Source organism: Tamandua tetradactyla, chromosome 1 (genome assembly GCF_023851605.1).
Source record: "Tamandua tetradactyla isolate mTamTet1 chromosome 1, mTamTet1.pri, whole genome shotgun sequence".
Taxonomy (NCBI): domain Eukaryota; kingdom Metazoa; phylum Chordata; class Mammalia; order Pilosa; family Myrmecophagidae; genus Tamandua; species Tamandua tetradactyla.
This window is the reverse complement of record NC_135327.1, coordinates 89,938,015-89,960,500: the sequence shown is the minus strand read 5'-3', so window position 1 is coordinate 89,960,500 and position 22,486 is coordinate 89,938,015. Positions and strand designations below refer to the sequence as shown.

The following is a 22,486-nucleotide window of genomic DNA, read 5'->3' as shown; positions in this document are numbered from 1 at the left end:
CCCACTGATGTGAACCGACATTCGAGAATCAGCTTGGAATATATCATTGGTAACAGAGACCAGCAGGAGTTAGAAACAGGGTAAGATAATGGGTAATTGGAGCTGAAGGGATACAGACTGTGCAACAGGACTAGATACAAAAACTCAAAAATGGACAGCACAATAATACCTAAGTGTAATGTAACTAGGTTGGAACACTGAATGAAGCTGCACCTGAAATATGGTCTTTTGTTTGTTTGTTTGTGTGTTTGTATCTTTTGTTTTTGTTTTTTTCTTTTTCCTTTATATATATATATATATTATTAGTATTATTATTTTAATTCTCTTCTCTATATTAACATTCTATATCTTTTTCTGCTGTTTTGCTAGTTCTTTTCCTAAATCGATGCAAATGTACTAAGAAATGATGATCATACATCTATGTGATGATACTAAGAATTACTGAGTGCATTTGTAGAATGGAATGATTTCTAAATGTTGTGTTAATTTCTTTTCTTTTTTCTGATTAATAAAAAAATTAAAAAAAAAAGTTTATTCCTTTTTTTTACAACCAAATAATGAAAGATTGTATGTATATACCACATTTCGTTTATCATTCAGCCATTGATGAACATTTGAATCACATCCACCTTTTAGCTATTGTGAATACTGCTGCTAAGAACATTGTTATACAAATATCTCAAATATGTTTGGGTCCCTGCATGCAATTCTTTTGGGCATATATCAAGAAGTAGAATTGCTGGATCACATGGTAATTCTATATGCAACTTTCTGGGCACACGCCAAACTGATTCCCACAATAGCTGCACACTTTAACAATTCCACTAACAAAGTTTAAGGGTTCCAATATCTCTGCATCCTCATCAATACTTGTTATTTTCTGCTTTTTGATAATAGCCATTCTAGTGGTCGTGAAGTGATGGCTCACTGTAGCTTGTATTTACTTTTCCCTAATGGCTAATGATGTTAATTAAGCTGCTTATTGGACATTTATATATCTTATTTGGAGAGATGTTTATTCAGGTCCTTGGCCTAATTTTTAATTAGACAGTTGTCCTTTTGTCATTGCATTATAAAAATTCCATGCATATTCTGGCTATTAAACCCACATGAGATGTATGGTTAGCAGTTATTTTCACCCATTCTGTAGGTTGTATTTTCACTTTCTAGATAATGTCTTCTTTTTTTTTAATCCAACGTTATGTTTTTATTGTGAATTGGTCATATTTTAGAGCCTTATCACTTTAAGATAAAATATTAATTTAGGTGGAACACTTCCATAATTTTTCTTTTTCTGTCAGGAGTTGAACTCAGGGTGCTAAAACTCTAAATAAAGTTTATCTACTCGATCCAAAACAGGCATTAAAAAGTAAAAACCTATGTCATTCACAGAATTCTTTCCTATATCTTAAGAAAAGAAAGAAAGGAACAGTACAAAGCGACCACAAATCAGGGATTACCACTCCAAAAGTATGAAACAGCTGTAGCACAGAGGGGACAAATTCATTACACATTCACACGATCAAAAGCAAGTCAAGGAAATATAAGCTGTTCATAGAAAAGGACTGGTAAGACACATGGCCTTTTCACTTAACATCAAAGGGATGCCCCCCTTCCCAGCTCCCTCCCACTTTTTGCTTATTGTTTTAGGTAATATTAAAGACAAAAGCATTCTTCAGAAATTTCCATCAAAAAGTAGCTTTGTGTTGTGGATAACAATATGTCAATACAATTAATAATCCCAGACTCTGCTGAAATTCTCATTCAATAGTAGATGGATTTTTACTTATCTTCACTGTACCTCTATATCTTTTTAACTATATCTACAGTCTTTATGACTACTTTGGAACAAGTCCTTCTTTGACTTCACCCTGCTTTTCAAAGACTAGGGGAGATGTGGCAGAAGGGAAATACTTAGCTTCCGCCTAAGTCACAGATGAGGAAAAAGAAGGCTTGGAATCATGAAAAAGACTAGCCTATGACTTAGCAGCTGGCTGAGAGGTCATGGGGTCAGCAGGTGGTGAAGCACTCTTCTGTTTAGCTGGGCCTGAGTCCATGCTCTCCAGTAAATGCAGTTCCACTCATCCAAGGATTCAAGTATTTGTCCATTAGTAATGTCAAGGGTTTCAATAGTATCAGTACCAACACAAAGCTGAACCACAGCTGTCCTTACAGGCTATCTCTGCCATCCTCTGCAGGGAGGCATGACTGCTTGAAGTCACTCAGGTGGCAAGCCTTGGGCAGCCCTGCAGTGCTGACATTGCTGTCAAGTGCTCTGGGAAAAGAGTAATCAAGCACAGTGTTATTGATGAAGTCCATGGAGCTCTTAGGGCTGCTACAAGTCTTGGGTGTGGCCGATGGTGATATGAGTACCCATATACCCATAAATTCAGCATCCTTTGGGCTTGTGCTGTTCAGTACTGCTGACCCGGCATGCCCATTGACCAGGGCTTCTGTGGGGATACCTCCATCACTGCCATCCTTCAAGTAACTGTAATAGCCAGGTGACTATTGTCCAGACCACCTGGGATGCCATCACTTTCCAAAACTTTAGCTTCCTTATGAGAACAGCTATCCAAGGCAAGGATAGAGTCTAGATACTAGCATTTAGTGGAGCTGTAGTTTGCTTCTTTATGTATGTCATCAGGGGTCTTCTTGGAGAGTGTTCAACCAAGAATAAATTCAGGGAACTGAGGACTCAGTGTGTCTGAAATATTGTAGTTGAGCGTTTTTGACAGCATGTCATTGGACTCTATTACTTGATAACGCCAAACTCAATTCTCAGATATTCTCTTTCAACCTATGTTTATCTTTAGGTCTAAGATGCGTTTCCTGTAGACAGCATATAGATGGGTCCTGTTTTTAATCCATTCTGCCAGTCTATGTCTTTTGATTGGGGAGTTTAATCCATTAACATTTAGTGTTATTACTGTATGTGTAGTACTTTCTTCTACCATTTTGCCTTTTGGATTTTAAATGTCATATCTAATTTTCCTTCTTTTTACCTTTACTTATAGTCTTCCTTTCTACACTCTTCTCCACACCTCTCTCTTCTGTCTTTTCATATCTGTCTCTAGTGCTCCCTTTAGTATTTCTTGCAGAGCTGGTCTCTTGGTCACAAATTCTCTCAGTGATATTTTTGTCTGAAAACGTTTTAATTTCTCCCTCATTTTTGAAGGACAGTTTTGCTGGATATAGAATTCTTGGTTGGCAGTTTTTCTCTTTTAGTAATTTAAATATATCATCCCACTGTCTTCTCGCCGCCATGGTTTCTGCTGAGAAATCTACGCATAGTCTTATTGGGTTTCCCTTGTATGTGATGGATTGCTTTTTTCTTGCTGCTTTCAAGAGTCTCTCTTTCTCTCTGACATCTGATATTCTGATTAGGAAGTGTCTTGGAGTATGTCTATTTGGATCTATTCTCTTTGGGGTATGCTGCACTTCTTCTATCTATAATTTTAAGTCTTTCATAAGAGTTGGGAAATTTTCAGTGATAATTTCCTTCATTAGTTTTTCTCCTTCTTTTCCCTTTTCTTCTTCTTCTGGGACACCCACAACACGTATATTCGTGCACTTCATGTTGTCATTCAATTCCCTGAGTCCCTGCTCATATTTTTCCATTCTTTTCCTTGCATTTTCTTTTGCTTGTCAGATTTCAGATTTCTGTCCTCCAGTTCACTGATCCTATCTTCTGCCTCTCGAAATCTACCATTGTAGGTTTCCATTGTTTTTTTTATCTCTTCTACTGTGCCTTTCATTCCCATAAGTACTGTGATTTGTTTTTTCAGACTTTCGATTTCTTCTTTTTATTCATTCCTTGCCTTCTTCATATCCTCCCTCAATTCATTGATTTGATTTTTGATGAGGTTCTCCATGTCTGTTCATATATTCTGAATTAATTGTTTCAGCTCCTGTATCTCATTTGAATTGTTGGTTTGTTCCTTTGACTGGGCCATATCTTCAGTTTTCCTGGTGTGATTTGTTATTTTTTGCTGGTATCTAGACATTTAATTACCTTAATTAGTTTATTCTGGAGAGTGCTTTCACTTCTTTTACCTAGGGTATTCTTGCTGGATGAATTTGTTGTCTATGTGTTCTTTGACATTCAGTTCAGTTTTATCTGGACCTCTAGCTTAAGTCTTGTTTAACAGAGAATTTTTCAGTTCTTGTTTTCTTGTTTATTGCCCTGCTTGTATGGTGCCTTTTCTGCCCCACCCCCCACCCCCCACTCCCCTGCTCCCCCACTGTTAGGAGGGTCTATTTAGGCATTATAGACCCCGGCCGGATTTTCCCAGACCAAACTGGTCTCCTATCAGGGGGAAAGAGTCACCTGCGTCAGTTTCCCCTGAGGGTGAGACCCAACAGGTTGAAAGACTTTCCCATGAAGTCTCTGGACTCTGTTTTTCTTATCCTGCCCTGTGTGTGGTGCTTGTCTGCCTGTGGGTCCCACCAGCATAAGATGATACTGTACCTCTAACTTTGGCAGACTCTCCCTGCTGGGGGCATGGTAGAGATGGAGGAGAGGTTGTAGGCTGGTTTTAATGACTTCAAATTACCAAGCCCTGGTGTCTGAATTCCTTGAGGGAGGGATTCCACCTGAGTTGGGCTTCACCCCTTCCCTGGGGAAGGCACAGGCTCCAGACAAGCCCTCAAAAGGGCTTGTTTCTGCCTATGCCTGGGGCAGTTGCAGCCTGAGAAGCCTTGCCGTTGTATCCAAAGGCAGTCAAGCCTTTCTAGAAACACAGCCAAAAAAACCTCTGTTTCTTTGCTTTTTTTCTTTTTCTGTCAGCTCAATGAGCGACCTCCATTTTTACCAGGTTCACCTGAGCTGGGGGCCTATTTTTAGTAGTCAAAATTTGTGAATTAATTCCACAATTGGTGTTTGGTTGGGCTCAGCCCCTGCTGCTGTTAAAGTCTCTTTCCTTTCCCCTCTGGGAAACAGCCTGTGGGGGAGGGGCGGCAGCCGCCGCAGCTTGGGGAACTCACAGTTCTGGGGAGGCTTGCAGCTGGTCCAGCTTGTCCAAACTGGGGTATGCTGTGTGTCTGGTCACTGATGTGGCCCCAGGAGCTGTTCTGTACTGTTTCTGATTATTTAGTAGTTGTTCTGGAGGACGAACTAAAATGCACACATTGCTAAGCCACCATCTTGGCCCCTCCTTTCGAGAATATCAATTCTTAGATATTCTTATCCATCAAGTAGTTCATCTGTAGCTTGTATACCACCCAAAACTGTTCCATTGTATGGAGGAAGCTCAACTCAGGAGCAAGGAGTCACAAAGAACTGATTGAGCTCATCAGGGCTAAAATCCAATTTGGATGCCTTTATTTCTTCTTTTCTTGCCTAATTGTTCTAGCTAGAATTTCCAGTACAATGTTGAATAGCAGTGGTGAATACCAGTGAATGTTCCTGATTTCAGAAGGAAAGTTTTCAGTCTTTTGCCATTGAGTATAATGTTAGCTGTGGATTTTTCATATATACTTTGTTTCATATTGAGGGAGTACCTCTCTATTCTTATTTTTTTTGAAATATTATCATGAAAGTATGCTAGATTTTGTCAAATGCCTTTTCTCCATTAATTGAGTTGATCATGTGATTTTCCTCCTTCATTTGTTAATGTGGTATATTAATTACATTGATTGATTTTATGTTGGCTCACTCTCACATTCCTGGGATAAATCCCATTTGGTCATGGTATTTAATCCTTCTAATATACTGTGGGATTTGACTTTCTAGCAATTTACTGAAAATTTCTGCACCTATATTTATAGAGGCAATTGGTCTATAGTTTTATTTTATTGTGATATCTTTAACTGGTTTTGACATCAGAGAATGACTAAGTTTGTAAGCAAAATTATCTTTTACTTTATTGCTTCTAGAATATGAATCATAGTTAGGAAAGTTTCCCCACTTCTAGGCTATAGAGGAATTCACTGTGTTTCTTCCTGTACTTCTGTGCGTGTGTGGACATGCATAGATAGAGTTGTTCCAACACCATTGAATTACCTTGGCATTTTCCAAAAATCGAAGTTATATATGTGAGGATCAGTTTTTGGACTCTATTCCATTGAACTATATGTCTTTCACCAGTCCTGCACTGTTTCTTGATTTTATCAAAGTTTTGAAATTGTTTGATGTCAGTCCTCCAACTTTGAACTTTAAAAACAAATGTTTTGGGCTATTCTGTATCTTTTGCTTTTCCATATAAATTTTGCATTCAGCTCATCAGTTTCCACAAAGTAGCCTGCTGCTTTTGTGATAGGGATTGCATTGAATCTATAGCTCATTTTGGAGAAAATTTCTATCTTAACAATATTGAGTCTCTAAAATGCACACATGGTATATCTCTTAATTTCTTTAGCTCTTTAGTCTCTCAACAGTGTTGTATAGTTATCAGTGTATCTTTTAATTTATTCCCAAGTGTCTTAAAAATGTTATTGTTAATGAGTTTTAATTTCATTTTTGAATGGTTCATTGACGCAGTTGTTTATCTTTAAGCAGTTTTACTGAGATATACTCGTACACCATATAATTCATCCAAAGTGTACAGTCAATGGCTCTTAGAGTGGTACATTTATCACTACAATCAATTTTAGAATATTTTCATTACTCCAAAAAGATAAAAAAACATAACCTTATAGTCCCATTATTTTTTTATTAATTAAAAAATTTTTTTAAATACCAAAAACACCAAACTCAAACATTCATAGCTTTTTTCCCCACTTCTTTTTTTAATTTTTTTATTTATTAATTAAAAAGTTAACAACAAACAAAAATATTAACATATCATTCCATTCTACATATACAATCAGCAATTCTCAATATCATTACATAGTTGCATATTCATCATTTCTTAGAACATTTGCATCGATTTAGAAAAACATTCATAACTTTTGATCATTCCGTTCTACATATATAATCAGTAATTCACAATATCATCACACAGTGATGCAGTTGTTTTTTAATGTAATTTTATTGAGATATATTCACATACCATATAATTATCCAAAGTATACAATGAAGACTCACAGTATCATCAAATAGTTGTGCATTTATCACCACAATTAATTTTAGAATATTTTCATTACTTTGAAAAAATAAAATTAGAATTAAAAAGAGACTTCCTAGAAGATAGTGGAATAGAATAGATCGGGTTCACCCATGCTCCAGAGAACAGCTAGAGAAGGGACAGAAAGAAAAACAGGGAGAGTGATTCCAGGGTATAAGTGACTTGGGGTGGGGTGGGGGGGTCTTCTACACCACATAGGGAGGCCCTAGCTGAAAAAGCAGAAGAACTGTGACGCAGAGAACTGGAGACAGGACAGCTGGTGCAGCCTAGAACATCCATATTCAGATGGAGGCCCTGAGCTGTTAGGAGTGCATGGATGGGAGACTGGGACAGGGACATAAGCCAAGCTGCGTTCCTTGAATGTCCTACCCTTACATGCACCGCCCCTGCCCCGTGACTCCCCCCACACCCCAGGCACCTGAACCCCCATCACCCCACCCATTGCACTCCAAGCACCCCCACCCCAAGCCCTCTCCCCTATGCATCCCTGCCCCACCTATATGCACAAGGCTATTCCAGCCGGACCATCTCACCTACTCAAGTGCATAGCCTCACCTGACCATTTCTGAGACCCACGTACCCATGGCCAGCCCCTCGACCCCCATCTTTCCCTCCCTGCCCTCTGTAGGCAGTCACCTGCATATCCAGGCTGCAGGTGCTCACCTTCATACCCAGGCTACACCTGCACCCAGTCCATACAGTAGCTCAACCCTGCTCGGCCTGCCCTGAGCTCTGCACACACTCACATCAATATCTGGCCCCCAAGATGCAAGCACACCAGGGCCCTTCCCCCCCAAACCCGCACACACTAGGGCTCTGCCCCAAGATCTACACACTGGCACAGCCACATCCTCCCTGCTGGGTATGCACATATCCGTCCATGGAACTCTTGACCCCTGCACTCCACATCCCCTGCCCTGCACATGTGCACACCCTTCACCACCCCATGGCACAAATGGGCACCCTTTTCCCACACCTGGCAGGTACACTCAGGCACATCTGTGCCACATAGCCTGTGCCCTGCACAAGCGGGCACCCCTATCCCACCCTACTCCTGTACCTGCGGACCTGCGCCAGGACCCTGCCCACCCATCATCACCCTAACACACATCCCACAATCTCTGTGACCTGTGCCCTACACACTCACGCATCCACATCCCATCCCTTCTGGGCCCCTCCCTGTGAGTAAGGACACACCCACACCCCAACCTCCCTGTGCCCCGATTACTCTGCCCTGTACCCCACACCCTGTCCCCACAACCCACAAAGGTTTATGTGCCCACCCATATTCTGCTCATATACCAGCCACCGCACAGCTGCTCAGCACCTCCATCTGCCTCCTGCTGTGGTCTACCTCTGTGTCCCCCACACAGCACCCTGCTCCTGCATTCCAAGACCTGCCTGAACTGCACCTCACCCTCACAGTCCCTGCCCTGCACCTCCACAGCCCCGTGACCCCCACCCCACACTCACGGGCACCAGTATAGAGTCCCCAATTCATGCATATACCTGTACCACAACCCATCACCACACTGTTGTGACCCTCCCTACACCCCACATCCTACTCCATACCCGTCCTTCAAATACAAAGCTTTAGGAAGCTACTGAAGGAAATCAACATCGAAAATAACCGTATCAAGATAGTTACATGCCATGAAGACAACAGAATATCACTAACCATATGAAGATGCACACAGATACAGTCCAGTCTAATGACCAAATTAAAACACCAGAGAAGAAACAGACTTTGGAACAACTAACCAAACATGTTCACATAAAATCAGTGGGATGGTTAATGACATAAAGGAGATCAAAAGACACTAGAAGAAGAAGTAGACTGGTAAACGCTGGTATATACATATGTTTGAATACCATGCTGCTACAAAAAGGAATGAAGCTTTGAGTCATGCTATTGTGAATGAACCTGTGGGACATTTGGTGAGGCAAAATAAGTCAGAATCAAAGGAGCAATTATTTATGATCTCCTTTAGAAAATGTCTATAAGAAAACAAGGGCTTATGTTGTAAACTCTTATAGCAGTCACATTTAGTCCAGAGTGGTAATTATTATTTCTGGATTTTGAGAGGCTTTTTAATATATGTTTAACCGGGTATATAGAGATAAGAATGAAGTGATCAGGTAGGGATTAAGGTAATTCAGAGCACAGAAGTAAGGAAGACATTGTCTATATTTTAAAACCTAACTTTCCCTTTAAGACCAAAGGAAGAAAAGTTTATTTTGTCTAGAAACTAAATTTCTTGTAGCGCATAATCTAACTCAACCTGTCTGGATAGCTCATTAAATAATTGAAACAGGAGCCCAAAATAAGAATGAGGTTCTTTAATATTGTATAGCTCAATATAATCCCTGGATACATCCTAGAATATATTAAGCAGGTAATCAGAAAGTACTGGTAAAGTCCCTTGAGGGATGGGAGAAAAAATATGGAACTATTAAACCTTACCACTGGTGAAACCCCTGATACTGAGTCAAACATTAGGGACACCCAAATCAATAGGCCAAGCCCTAGATCTTCAGGTTTGCTCTTGTAAAGTTTATTTATGTAGAGGAGAAGCATAGTCTACCTAGAGGTATGCATAAGAGCTACTTCTGGAGGACCTCTTTGGTTGTTTAGATGAGGCTTCACTATCTCTAAGCTCAAATCTTCAAGTAAAACCATTGCCCTCCCCCTGCATGGGACATGACATCTGGGATGAATATCTCCCTGGCAGTGTAGGAGATGACCACCAGGGATGAGTCTGGCCCTGGCACTATGGGATCAACAATTCCATCCTGACTAAAAGGAGGAAAACAAGTGTAACTAATAAGGTATCAGTGGCTGAGAGGTTCAAGTAAAGTCGAGAGGCTACTCTGGAGGTCACTCTTACACAAGCTTCCGTTAGACATTGCTACCTATCTTACTTGACAAACCCCAACCAAAACCACTCCAGCCAATTTTAAAGAACACCTGGGGCAATATATAAGATTCTGCAAAGTTTCCATGCACTAGGGTAACTTTCCAGAAACCTACAACCTCCATATGGATCCCTGGACAAGGCAAATACTGAAACTTGGAGGGGCCAGCCTCTTCAGAACATCAGCTAGGTCTATCTCCCTCCCCCATATTACTGGCAGCCCCTTCCAACATGAAAAAGTTAGAATGGGCATAGCCCAATTATCCCTAAAGAGTGGGAGAAAGATCAAAGATGATGATGGAGTTATACAAAGAAAATAGGGTTTAACAAATGAACATGATTGCTGAATCATTAAATTGATATTTCTTTTGGTTCCCAGTATCTTAGAGCAGCTAGAAGTAAAAACCTAAAATTGTGGAATTGTAACCCATACTAAACTCTGAAATCTGTTCTACAACTAATTCTTGCAATGTACTTTGAAATTTATTGCTTTTTTGTATATATGTTATTTCTACAAAAGGGAAAAAAAAGTTGATTGTGATGGTAAAAATATATATATATATTTATTTATTTATTCCTTCTAGCCTCCAGTGTTCTGGAGCAGCTAAAAGGAAAAATCTATGATGATGGTATGGTAGCCCATGACAGACTCTGGGATCTGTCCTATAACTACTTGTTGAAGAGTGCTTTCAAAAAGTGTTTTATTTATTTATTTATTTATTTTGCTTTATATATCTGTTATATTATACAACAAAAAAGTTTAAAAAGACGACAATAGAGCATAAAGAGGAATTTGAAAGAATAAATAGAAAAATAGCAGATATCACAGAGATTAAAGATGCTGTACTCCAAATAAAAAATATACTAGAGGGTGCACAGGTGGTTCAGGGGTAGAATGCTCACCTTCCATGTGGGAGACCTGGGTTCAATTTCTGGACCATGCACCCAAAAAAATAGAATTAAAAATATATATGCTAGAGACACACAACAGCAGATTTGAAGAGGCAGAAGAAAGAATAAGTGAATTAGGGAACAGGACAGCTAATTTTGAATGGACAAGAGAGCAAATGGCAAAAAAGATGGAAAAATTTTAATTGGATCTCAGGGAAATGATGGGCAAAACAAAGTGCACAAATATAAGAATCATTGGTTTCCCAGAGAGAAAAGAGAAGAGTAAAGGACTAGGAAGATTAGTGGAGGAAATAATGTGGGAAAACATCCCAACCTTTCTAAAAAACATAAATATGCAAATCAAAGAATCCCAACAAACTCCAAATAGAATAAATCCAAATAGGACTACCTCAAGACACATACTAATCAGTCTGTCAAATGTTGAAGAGAAGCAGAAAATCCTGAAAGCAGCAAGAGAAAAACAATCTACTATATGCAAGGGAAACCATATAAGACTATTCAGCTAGCACTATGGAGGTGAGGAGGCAGTGGTATGATATATTTAAGATCCTGAAAGACAAAGATTTCCAGCCAAGAATTCTGTACCTAGTGAAACTGTCTTTGAAAATTTGAGGCAGGGATTAAAATTTTCACAGACAAACAAAGGTTGAGGGAATACATCAACAAGAGACCAGTTCTACAAGAAATACTAATGGTAGTTCTGCTCCCTGAAAAAAAAAAAAGACAGGGAGGGAGGTCTGGAGAAGGGCACAGAATTGAAGAGTACCAGTAAGGGTAACAGAAAGGATAAAAAGAGAAAGAGGAAAAGAACATATAGATCTGACAAATAAAATCCAAAGGACAAGATGATGGATTCAAGAAATTCCTTTGCAGTAATAAATTTGAATGTTAATGGAATAAACTTAACAATTAAAAGATACAGATTGCCAGAATGGATTAAGAAATATAATCCAGATATATGCTGCTTACAAGAGATCATCTTAGACACAGGGATACAAATAATTGAAAGTAAAAGGATAGAAAAAGATGTTCCATTCAAGCTGTACTCAAAAGATAGCAGGAATAGCTATACTAACACCAGACAGATAGACTCTGAATATAAAAACATCATAAGAGGCAAAAAAGGACACCATATATATTAGTAAAAGGGACAATTAACCAAAGCAGAAATAACAATCATACATGTCTGTGCTCCCAATCAAGGAGCTCCAGAGTACATGAGATAGACATTGGCAAAACTGAAGGGAGTGATAGATGTTTCAACAATAAGTAGGAGACTTCAATACACCACTTTCCTCTATAGACAGAACAACAAGACAGAGGCTCAACAAAGAAATAGAGAACTTAAAAAATTTGATAAGTGAATTAGACCTAACAGATATATATAGGTTATCACACCCCAAAACACCAGGATATACATTCTTCTCTGGTGCTCATGGAGCATTCTCCAGGATAGATCATATGCTGAGGTACAAAATAGGTCTTTATACATTTAAAAACATTGAAATTATTCAAAGCACTTTCTCTGATCACAATGGTGTGAAGCTGGAAATCAATAACCACCAAAGAACAAGAACTTCACAAATACATGGAGGTTAAATAACACACTCTTATACAATAGTGGTTCAAATAAGAAACTGCTAGAGAGATCAGTAGCTCTCTGTACACTAATGAAAACAAGAATACAATATATCAGAGCTTATGGGATATGGCAAAGGCTGTTTTAGAGGGAGAATTATTGCCCTAAATACCTATTTTTCAAAAGAAGAAAGAGCAAAAATTAAGGGCTTAACTGCTCAGCTGAAGGAACTTGAGAAAGAACCAAAACTAACCCCAAAGCAAATAGAAGAAGAGAAATAAAGATTAAAGCAGAGTTAAATGAATGGGAAAACAAAAAAGCAATAGAAAGAATTAATAAAACCAGAAGTTGCTTCTTTGAGAAAATCAATAAAATTGATGGGCTGCTAGCAAGGCTGGCAAAGAAAAAAAGAGGAGGATGAAAATAAATAAGATCAGAATGAGAGGGGGCTCATTACCACAGACCCTGATGAAAAAAAATCATAAGAGGATACTATGAACAACTATATGCCAAGAAACTGAATAACTTGGATGAAATGGACAATTTCCTGGAAACACACAAACAAGTTACTTAAGAAGAAATAGAAGGTCTCAACAAACCAATCACAAATAAAGAGATTTAAACAGTCTTCAAAAATCTTCCTACATGAAGGGATACAGACTGTGCAACAGGACTGGATACAAAAACTCAAAAATGGACAGCACAATACTACCTAATTGTAATGTAATTATGTTAAAACACTGAATGAAGCTGCATCTGAGCTATAAAAAAAAAAATCTTCCTACAGGGCAGTGCAATGGCAGCTCAGTGGCAGAATTATTTGCATGCTGGAGACTTGGGTTCAATTCTCAGTGCCTGCCAATGCAAAAAAACAACAACAACTTAATACAAAGAAAAGCCCAGGGCCAGATGACTTCACAGGGAATTCTATCAAACATTCCAAATGGAACTAATATCAATCCTGCTCAACTTTTTCTAAAAAATGAGGAAAAAGGAATATTGCCTAACTCATTTTGTGAAGCTATCACGTTGATACCATAACCAGATTAAGAGGCTACAAGAAAGGCAAACTACAGGCCAATCTCTCTCAGGTGTCCCAGAGAGAAAAGAGAAGAGTAAAGGACTAGGAAGATTAGTGGAGGAAATAATGTGGGAAAACATCCCAACCTTTCTAAAAAACATAAATGAACAGTCTTATATGGTTTCCCTTGCATATAGTAGATTGTTTTTCTCTTGCTGCTTTCAGGATTTTCTGCTTCTCTTCAACATTTGACAGACTGATTAGTATGTGTCTTGAGGTAGTCCTATTTGGATTTATTCTATTGGGAGTTTGTTGCCCAGATGTGGACTTTCTGTCTCTAAGCCCAACTCTGCAAGTGAAACCATTGCCCTCCCCACTATGTGGGACATGACATCCAGGGGTGAAAGTCTCCCTAGCATCATAGGAGACAATCCCAAGGGATGATCCTGGTCCTGGCACTGTGGGATCAACAGTGCCATTCTGATCAAAACTGGGAAAAGAAGTGTAACTAATAAAGCATCAGTAGCAGAGAGAGTTCAAATAGAGTCAAGAGGCTACACTGGAGGTCACTCTTACACATGCCTCAGTTAGAAATTGCTCCCTATCAAAACTTGTCAAACCTCAACCAAAACCATCCCTGCCAATCCTAAAGAATATTATATAAGAATCTACTAAGGTTCCAAGCACTAGGATAAGTCTCCAACACCTACAAACTCCAGATGTTTCCTGGACTAGATAAGTCCTGAAATGCAGAGGGACCAGCCTTTCCAGGACATCAATTAGTTCTATCCCCCATCCCATATTATCAACAGCCCCTTCCAACATGAAAAAGTTAAAATGGGAAAAACCCAAATACCCCTAAAGAGTGGGAGAAAGATTAAAGGTAATGGTAGATTATACAGAGTCAGTTAGGTTTAATAAATGAGTACGAATGCTGAGTCATTATACTAATATCCCTTTTAGCCTCCAGTAACTTAGAGTAGCTAGAAATAAAAACCTAAAATTGTGGAATTGTAACCCATACCAAACTCTGAAATCTGTTCTACAGCTAATTGTTGTGATATACTTTGAAATTCAATGCTTTTATGTATATATGTTATTTAAAGAGAAGGAGGAATATAACTGAGAAGACAGGATTTAACAAATATCATTATGGTGATATTTCTGTTGGTCTCCAGTGTCTTGAAGCAGCTAGGAGAAAAAACAAAAAGTCATGGAATCTATAACCCATAACAAACTTTAAAGTCTTTTCTATAACTACTTGTTAAAATGTACTTGGAAATTTATTGCTTTTTTGTATATATGTTATATTTCACAATAAAAAGGTAATAAAAAAAGCTAGCAAAAAAACAATAGCTTTCCTATGATTAAATAAAAACCAGATTAAAAAAATAAAAAAGAACACCCCAAACATCCCAAATCCCTTATCCCCCCCATTATTTATTTATTTATTTGTGTCTTTATTTTCTTACTCATCTGCCCATATGCTGGATAGTGTCAGTCACAAGGTTTTCACAATCACACAGTCACACTGTACATAAAAGCTATATAGTTATACAACCATCATCGGAATGAAGGTTTATACAACCATCATCGGAATGACGGCTACTGGATTACAGTTGAACAGTTTCAGGTATTTTCTTCTAGGTATTCTAACATACTAGAAACTCTTTGCAGAGCTTGACTGTATTTGAAATCTCTTAGCCACTGAAACTGTATTTTGTTTCATTTCTTTCCCCCCTTTTTGGTCAAGAAATCTTTCTCAATCCCATAATGCCAGGGCCAGGTTCATCCCTGGGAGTCATGTCCCACATAGGAGGAAGGATAGTGAGTTTATTTGGAGAGTTGACTTAGAGAGAGATGCCACATCTGACAACAGAAGGGATTCTCTGGGGGTGCTTTTAGGTGTCATTATTAAGTAGGCTTAGCTTCTTCTTTGCAGGAATAAGTTTCTTAAGGGCAAGCCCTGAGATCAGGGGCTTGGCTTATTAAATTGGGATTCTCTAATGCTTCAGAGAATATCAGAAATTCTCCAGGTGGGGAAGTTTAATATTTCAGCGTTTTTTTCCCAGCCCCTTAAGGGGACTTTGTAAATACTTTTTCATTTTCTACCCAAATTTTCCTGGAATGTATTGGGTTATATTATCCTGTACAAAATAACAAGATTACATTCTCTACTCAAGGTTCCATTTAATTATGTCATTTAAATAAACTGACCATACAGATTAAATTAGATAGTGTGCTACAGAAAATAAATTTTGTACCAAATAAATATCTCTTCCTTTGGTCCCACACAGAAGTTGAAGTTTTAAAATAGTCAATATCATCCTTTATCATGTATTCTGATTTACCTTAATCCTAACCAGTTCAACTTCATTCATATCTCTAATTGAAGTCTGATCTCTTTTCCATCTTCTTTAACAGTTGCTATATGAGGTAATGCTGACATACAGAGTGGGAGAATTCTTAACTCTGAGTCTCAGGTGTCACCCAGATACCCAAAGTTCCAGGGAACTACCAGGTTATACACAAAGAGCCAAGCATCTCAGAATTTAGAAATAACAGTTAAAACTCAGGAATAGATGTGACTGCTATAAGAGATTACAATCTATGGTAAGCCTTATTGAATATTCTGTACTCTGTAATAATCGATTGTCCAATCTCCAGCCTCCTTCTATCTCCTGATAGCCTGTATTCTCAGTTTTAACTCTCGGAGTTTACACATTATAGTTAGTTTATATTAGTGAGGCCTTACAATATTTCTTTTCATTTCTGGCTTATTTCACTCAATGTCCTCAAGGTTCATTCACCTAGTTGCATGCCTCACAACTTCATTCCTTATTGCAACCACTCAATATTCCATTGTTCTGTGCAAACTACAGTTTACCCCCCCATTCATCCTTCAGTGTGCCCTTAGTACACCTCCATACATTGCAAATTATGAATACTGCCACCAGTGTGCAAATGTTTGTTTACACATAAACACCAGTGTGCAAATGTCTGTTCATGTCCCTGCTTTCTATTCTTCCAAGTATATACCAAATAACAGGGTTGCAGAATTATATGGCAACCCTATACTTAGCCTCCTGGGAAGCCACCACACTGCCCTCCAGAGGGCTGCTCTGTTCTACTTCCCTATCAACAGTGAGTTACTATCTCTCTCTCTCTCTCCCCCCACATCTTCTCCAACACTTGTATCTTTCCATTTATTTTATTATTATTATTATTTGCATGGGCAAGCACTGGGAATCAAATCTGGGTCTCTGGCATCGCAAGTGAGAACTCTTCCACTGGGCCACCATGGCCCACCCTCAATTTATTTTTAAACAGTTTTATTCACATACCATACAATCCACCCTGAATGAACAATCAATGGCTCCCAGTATAATCACATAATTATGCATTCATCACCACAATCTATATGAGAATATTTCCATATCTTATGCAAAGAAAAGGAAAATAATAAAAAATTAATTTTAAAAAATTAAAAAAGAAGAAACAATAACAAGAATCCCTCATACTCCACCCTTACATCCCCCTCTTATTGACATTTAGTTTTGGTATATTGCCTTTCTTATAATTAATGGAAGAATATTACAGTGTTACTGTTAACTATAGATCCTAATTTACATTGACCTTTTTTTCCATTACATTTCAACAACATGCAACAGTGACATGCATTTTTTCTCCTTTATGTAAAAACTTTCTCGTATTTGTACATTTTACTACCAAAATCGTTCACTCTAGGCATTGCTAAGTTACAGCATCAGTTTTTATCCTCTGTCTTTCCTTCTGGTGTCATACATGCCACTAACCTTCCTCTTTCAGTTGTGTTCATTACACTTAAAGTATTGTGCTACCATCAGATACTATTGAGCTCCCAATTTCTGGATCTTTATGATCAATCCTGTTGAATATTATGTACTTCTTTAGCATTAAATGCCCAATCTCTACTCTCTTTTATCTCCTGATAACCTGTGTCCTTAACGTATAGTTAGTTCATATCAGTGAGCCCATAAAATATTTGTCCTTTTGTTTCTGACTAACTTCACTCAACATAATGTCCTGAAACTTCATCCACATGATTACATGCATCATTACTTTATTCTGTCTTACAGTTGTATAATATTCCATCATATGTGTATTTCACAGTTTGTTTAGCCACGCATCTGTGATGGACATTTGAACTTTTTTAATCTCTTGGCAATCGTGAATAATGCTGTGAAATAAACATCAGTGTACAAATGTCCATTTGTGTCCTTCAGTTCCTCTGAATATATACTTAGTAATGGGATTGTTGAAGCATATGGCAATTCTAGACTTAGGGTCCTGAGAAATGGCCAAAATTCCAGCATGTGGCACAATTCTATATTTCCACCAACATGAGTAAGTGTGCCTCTTTATCCATTTTTTCTATCCTCTCCAGCACTTGTAGTTTTCTGTTGTTTTAATCATGTCCATTGTGAGGTATCTCATTGTGGTTTTGATTTTCATTTCCCTAATAGCTACTGAAGTTGAGCATCTTTTTGAGCCATTTGTATTTCCTCTTGGGAAAAGTGTCTTTCCATGATTTTTGCCCATTTTAAAATTGTGTTGTTTTTTTTTGTGTTGAGTTGTAGTATCTCTTTATATATTCTGGATGTTAAACCATTATCTGATATGTAGTGTGCTGGTTTGAAAGACTGTATGTCCCCTAGAAAAGCCAAGTTTTAATCTAAATCCCATTTCATAAAGGCAGAATAATCCCTACTCAATACTGTATATTTGAAACTGTAATCAGATCATCTCTCTGGAGAAGTGATTTAATCAAGAGTGGTTGTTAAGATGGATTAGGTGACAACACATCTCCACCCATTTGGGTGGATCTTGATAAGTTTCTGGAGTCCTATAAAAGAGGAAACATTTTGGAGAATGAGAGATATTCAGAGAGAGCAGAGCAGAATGACATAGACACAAGCAGAGTCCACCAGCAGCGAACTTTGGAGATGAAGAAGGAACATGCCTCCCAGGGAGCTTCATGAAACAGGAAGCCAGGAGAGTAAGCTAGCAGATGATGCCATGTTCACCATGTGCCCTTCCAGATGAGACAGAAGCTCTGACTATGTTTGCCATGTGCCCTTCCACTTGAGCGAGAAACCCTGAACTTCACTGGCCTTCTTGAACCACGGTATTTTTCCCTGGATGCCTTAGATTGGACATTTCTATAGACTTGCTTTAATTGGGACAATTTCTTGGCCTTAGAACTATAAACTAGCAACTTATTAAATTCCCCTTTTTAAAAGCCATTCCATTTCTGGTATATTGCATTCCAGCAGCTAGCAAACTAGAACATGTAGTTTCCAAATATTGTCTCCCACTGTGTAGGCTGCCTTTTCACTTTCCTGACAAAGTCCTTTGATGCACAAACATGTTCAATTTGGGGGGGGATCCCATTTATCTATTTCTTCTTTCATTGCTCACACTTTGGGTGTAAAGTCTAGGAAACCACATTCTATCACAAGATGTTTAAGATACATTCCCAAATTTTATTCTAAAAGTTTTATGGTTTTAGCACTAATGTTTAGAGTCTTTGATATATTTTTAGATAATTTTTGTATAAGATGTTAGAAATGCTCCTCTTCCATCTTTTGAGTTTGGATATCCAGTTATCCAAGCACCATTTGATGAAGAGGCTGCTTTATCCCAACTAAGTTGACTTGATCACCTTAGCAAAAATCAGTTGTCCATAGATGAGATGTGGTCTATTTATGAAGACTCAGTTAGATTCCAATGTCAGTTTAACTTACCTTGTGCCTATATCATGTTGTTTTAACCATTGTAGGTTTGTAATAGCCTTTAAGGTCAGGAAGTGTGAGACATCCCATTTCATTTTTATTTCTTAAGATATTTTTTAGCTATTTGGGGCATTCTCCCCTTCCAAAACTCTTTGATTATTGGTTTTTCTATTACTGTAAAGTAAGTTGTTGGGATTTTAATTGGTATTGCATTGAATCAATACATCAATTTGGGTAGAATTGGCATCTTAACTATATTTAGTCTTCCAATCTATGAACACGGTATGTCCTTCCATTTCTTTAGGACTTCCTAGATTTATTTTATTTTTAACTTGATTTGTTTTAGCATTTTTTGACATTTTCTGTGTATAAGTCTTTTATGTCCTTGGTTAAATTTATTCCTAAATATCTGATTCTTTTGATTGCTATTGTAAATAGAGTTTTTTCCTTGATTTCTTCCTCAGATTCCTTATTACTGTTCTATAGAAACAGTGCCGATTTGGGAGATTGATCTTGTACCCTGCCGTTTTGCTGTCCTCATTTATTAGCACTAGTAGCTTTGATGTTGAATTTTTGGGATTTTCCACATTTAGGACCATGTTATCTGTAAACAGTGAGAGTTCTACTACTTTCTTTCCAATTTGAGTGCCTTTTATTTCTTTTTCTTTTCTAATTGCTCTGGCTGGAACTTTCAGCAAAATGTTGAATAATAATGGTGACAGAGGGTATTCTTTTCTTGTTCCTGATCTTAGAGGGAGAGCTTTCAGTCTTTCCCCATTTATGTTAGCTGTGGGGTTTTCATATATTCCCTTTATCATGTTGAAGAAGTTTCCCTCTGTTCCTATCCTTTGAAGTGTTTTCATCAAGAAAGGATTTGAATTTTGTCAGATGCCTTTAATGCATCAGTCGAGATGATCATGTGGTTTTCACCCTTTGATTTAATGATTTGGTATATTACATTAACTGATTCTTATATTGAATCAGCCTTGCACAGCTGGAATAAAATCCACTGGGTCATGATGTATAATTCTTTTAATGTGGTGCTGGATTCAGTTTACAAGTTATATTGCTGGGGATTTTTGCATCTATAGCCATTAAAGATATTGGTCTGTAATTTTCTTTTCATGTAGTGTCTTTGTCTGGCTTTCATATCAAGGTGATGATGGCTTCACAGAATGAGTTAGGTAGCTTTCCCTCCTATTCCATTTTTTTTAAGAGTTAGAGTGGGATTGGTACTAATTCTTTCTTGAATCCTTGGTAGAATTCACATGAGAAGCCATCTGGTCCTGGGCTTTTATTTGTTGGGAGTTTTTTTTTTGTTGTTGTTGCTGTTGGTGGTGGTGGGTTTTTTGGCTTTTAAAAAGGGGAATTTAATAAGTTACAAGTTTACAGTTCTAAGGCCATGAAAATGTCCCAATTAAAACAAGCCTATAGAAATGTTCAATCTAAGGCATCCAGGGAAAGATATCATAATTTAAGAAGGCCGATGAAATTCAGGGTTTCTTTCTTAAGTGGAAAGGTACATGGCAAACACAGTCAGGGTTTCTCTCTCATCTGAAAGGGCACATGGCGAACCTGGTGGCATCTACTGGCTTTTTCTCCAGGCCCCTTGTTTCATGAGGCTCCCCGGGAGGCATTTTCCTTCTTCATTTCCAAAGGTCACTGGCTGGTGGACTCTGCTTCTTGTGGCTATATTGTTCTGTCATCATTCTCCATTCCTCATAATCTCAAGTCTTTTCCAAAAATGTTTCCTCTTTTAAAGGATTCCAGTAAACTAATCAAGATCCACCTGGAATGGGTGGAGACATATCTCCACCTAGTCAAGTTTAATATCCACACTTGATTGAGCCACATCTCCATGGAGATAATCTAAAGTTTCCAGCATACAGTATTGAAAAGGAATTAGAAGAAACAGCTGTCTTTACAAAATGGGATTAGGATTAAAACATGGCTTTTCTAGGGTACATAAATCCTTTCAAACAAGCACATTCCACCTTCTAGACCCTAAAAATAACATGTCTTTCCCATATACAAAATACACTCATGCCATCACAATATCAGAAATCCTTAAACCATTTCAGTTAGAATACAAATACAACACAAAGTTAAAACCCGTAAAAAGTCTCATCAAAGCCAGTTACAGGCATGGTCTGTTCTGAGACAAAATTCTCCTCTGGCTGGACCTGTGAAACTCAAACAAGTTATTTGCTGCCAACATACAAAGGAGAAACAGTCATAGGATACATATTCCCATTTCCACAGGGAGAAAGTGGAAGGAAAACAGGGGTCACTGGACACAAGAAGTTTAAAAAACCTGCAGGGCAAACGCCATTATATTTCGAAGTCTGAAAGTCACTTATCCTTAGGGCTTTAGAAAGTGGCAGTCCCACCCTTTTCCAAGGGCCTACACAGCAGTTTGCCTCTCTCCAAACACAACCTTGGGGGACACTGGAGAGACCATCTTTTTCTCAGCTCCACCCTCTCCAAGGACTGGGGCTGGCCCTGGGCTCTCTGCCATCTCTGGGGCACACACTGAACCCCAACAAGTGGTGGCAACCAGGCTCTCCCCAAACCTCAGAGGATGTGCTTCACCTTCTCCAAGACCTAAGGCAGCATGGCTCTTCCACTGCAATGAGGTGGAAGGCCCATCCTCTGCCTGTGGGCAAACTCACCCCTCTCCACATTCTTGAGTAAGTCTACTCTCCTGGCCTGAGAATTCTTTCTTTAATTTAAAAATTTTTTTTTATTTTTTTAAATACCATAAAAACACCAAACAGATGCAAACATTCCTATTTTGATCATTCCGTTCCACATATATAATCAGTAGTTCACAATATCATCACATAGTTGCATATTCATTATCATGATCATTTCTTGGAACATTTGCATCTATTCAGAAAAAGAAATAAAATGAAAACAGAAAAAAAAATTTATACATACCATACCCCTTACCCTTCCCTTTCATTGATCACTAGCATTTCAAACTAAATTTATTTTACATTTGTTCCCCCTATTATTTATTTTTATTCCATGTGTTCTACTCATCTGTTGACAAGGTAGATAAAAGGAGCATCAGACACAAGGTTTTCACAATCACACAGTCACACTGTGAAAGCTATATCACTATACAATCATCTTCAAGAAACATGGCTACTGGAACACAGCTCTACAATTTTCAGGCAGTTCCCTCCAGCCTCTCCATTACATCTTGAATAACA

General features: G+C 38.2%; 1 pseudogene; it reads right to left on the bottom strand.

Annotated features, from left to right (window-relative positions):
- Positions 1-1,838: 1,838 nt before the first annotated feature.
- Positions 1,839-7,736, bottom strand: LOC143681019 (ubiquitin carboxyl-terminal hydrolase 10 pseudogene; annotated as a pseudogene).
- Positions 7,737-22,486: the final 14,750 nt, after the last annotated feature.